Source organism: Trichechus manatus, unplaced genomic scaffold, assembly GCF_000243295.1.
Source record: "Trichechus manatus latirostris isolate Lorelei unplaced genomic scaffold, TriManLat1.0 scaffold00143, whole genome shotgun sequence".
In the NCBI taxonomy this organism is placed as follows: Eukaryota; Metazoa; Chordata; class Mammalia; order Sirenia; family Trichechidae; genus Trichechus; species Trichechus manatus.
In genome coordinates this window covers 1,920,220-1,923,088 of record NW_004444079.1, presented here as the reverse complement: position 1 = coordinate 1,923,088, position 2,869 = coordinate 1,920,220, and positions in this window count along the sequence as shown.

The window sequence follows — 2,869 nt, the reverse complement described above, 5'->3', positions numbered from 1 at the left end:
CACTGTCTCAGTGAACATCCACCCAGTTGCCCACACTCCACATTCAGTCTGTCTGTTTGATTTTCTCCGATAGTCCATTTGGTTTGCCTTCCTAAATAGCTTTCCAATCCATCTCCTTATCTCCTTTCCTGTGGCCCCCCTGCCCCCATCTTGGTGGCCCTGGCTTGCCACAGCCCCTTCCTCTGACTCCTGCCTCCAGGCTCACCTCTGTCCCCTCCCTTCTACACTTCACTGCTGCTGGTCTCACTGCTCTGCCTCCGGCCATGTGCTTTGCTTCTTCCTTCAAGATGTCCTCAAGCCTCACCTCTTTGAAGAGTAGTGTTGTAGTAGTTAAAAGAGATAAGGTTCTGGAGTCAGACAGACTTGGGTTCAAATCTAGATGGCACCACTTACTAGCTTTGTGACTTCAGGCAAATTTCTTAACTGAAGTAAGCCTCAGTTTCCCCATGTGTAGATGGTGGCCACTGTGTCAGAATATTGTTGTGAATGAAGTGTGTGTCTGAAGCTGCTTTTGCATCCAGGGAAAGGCCCTGACTGCTGTCAGGGAGAGAGGGACTTTGCTTTGGAAAATGACCCCTTGAGTGTGACAGGTAGAGCTCTCCAGCCAACCTTCATGCCCAGGTGAAATCCAGGGGGAGGGCGCCAAACAAGGGAGGCTGAAAGGCTTTACAAACAAAAGGGAGAGGAACTTTAGCAGGTAGGGGTGAGAACTCAGAGAAAGTGTGAGGGAGGGTCCAGCAACTGGACTGGAGGGCAGAGGCTGGAGAGAGACCTCCAGGTATGTGGCTGGTTGGGGAGGAACTTGCAAGGGCAGAAGGTTTGATTGGAAACTTTTGAGCTGCTTGCTATTCTTAAAAATGTCCCAGTTACTCCCAACTTTCAGTAAAATTCTTTTACAAGTCCTTCCTTATGTTAGTAATGTTTTGGGGGAAAATTAAGGAAAAGGCAGAGCCACCTTACCTGTCACCCTCTCACTTTTTCCTGGAAGCCTTCCAGGATGCCCCCCCACCCTAGTCTGGTTTAAGTACTCCTCCCCACCCCCCTCCATAGGTCAACAAGAAGACAACAAAGGCATGAACTCAAGAACCAACTTAGAACAAGAGAAGAGGAAATTGAATGAGAGTCATCATGAAAATGCCAGGCACTGGTGACTCTCAGGAAAGGGTGACTCCAAAAGCCTTAAAGGGTTTCAAGAGAGCATTTGAGTTATTGAGGATTAAATTGGTTAGTGTACCTAAAGCTCCTAGCACCAGGCCTGTTAAAATTAATTGAAACTCAATGAAACTTGAACATAAGGTTTATTCTGAGCAGTTATTCTATATGCATATAGGGAGACCATTTTGATCCAGAAAAAGCAAACGGCTTGAAGGAGCTAGCTACAATGAGGCTTGTAAAGAGAAGAGGAGGGAGAAATATAGATCAGTCATGGGCTTTGGAAGAAGTACAACCAGAACGCTCCTTAGAAGCAAGGATGGCAAGACTTGGCTCATGTACTTTGGACGTGTTATTAGTTGGGACCAGTCCCTGGAGAAGGACATCCTGCTTGGTAAAGTAGAAGGTCCGTGAAAAAGAGGAAGACCCTCAACGAGATGGATTGACATAGTGGCTGCAACAATGGGTTCAAACATAGCAATGATTGTGAGGGTGGCACAGAACCAGGCAGTGTTTTGTTCTGTTTATACAGGGTCGCTAGGAGTCGGAACCAACTCCACTGGACCGAAGGACAACCACCACCACCTCCACCACCACAACGACCATTGGCTAATCTTAACATGATTGATTGAAACCTCCCCTCCCCCTTTTACTGAGATCAATTGAAAATCAGGTCACAAGATGATTTCTGGCCCTCCCAGCGATATCTTTTAAAATTCAAGTTCAGTCACTAGAACTGGAAAGAAAAGACTAGCAGCTTTGGGTTAAAGAAAAGCCACTGGCAGCATCAGTCCTGGTCAGGAACTTCTTTTCAGTGAATGTTTGGTTTCATGGGTAAGAAAACCACAAAATCAAAGCAAGGTGTTTGCTATCAATTTCTCTCTTTGAGAGGAGCTACTGTTCTGTTATTTTTAAAAACATTATAAGTCCCATTTTACATGGCAAGGGTACAAATCTCATCAGAAGGGAGGTGGCCACACATGCGGGAGCAGACGCAGCGTGTCTTCTCTTGGTACCCAGTCTACCTGATGGAGTGACATAGCTGCTGGTGTTGGTGACATTGTCCAAGCAGAGGACAATCTCACCATATCAGGACATGTCTATTTTTGTTGCTGTTGTCATATCTACTATTATTTTTAATAACCCTGTTCTTCCTTCCTGCCTGTCTCCCCTCATGTGTCACTGAGTGCCAATCTCACGTTATACATTTTCTATTTAGATGTAAGAAACTTGGCTGATTTTCTTGTGTGGTTGATGAAAATAGTATTCTTTTTTGGTTCCATCATGTGTTCTGTCTTCTTTCCTCCAATTACTCTGCAAGCTCTTTGAATCAGAAATCGAATGGAGAGTTCTCCTTCGGTTCCTTTGGTCTTCCACATAATAGGTGCTTCATAGATGTCTGTTGCTGCTGTGGATGTTGATTCCATCCCTGACTGCGCTTGAGAGCCCACACCTGGGCAGGAGGAGGCTGGTATCATATAGAAGCCCCAGTTCTGCCTTTGCTTTGTCTTCACTCCTGTCCTCTGGGGAAGTCTGGGTTGCCCGGATGTGGTGGTGGCAAGAGGAAGTCAAAGAAAGGGTCTTTGAGAGAGAGGGGTAAAACTGAAGGACACACTTGGGGCAGGGGGGTGGTTTTTAATGAGCCATGAAAGTCTGTTTCACAAGATCTCAACAAGGGACACGGCCCCTTGTTGAGGAAATGTGTATCCATGTGAGT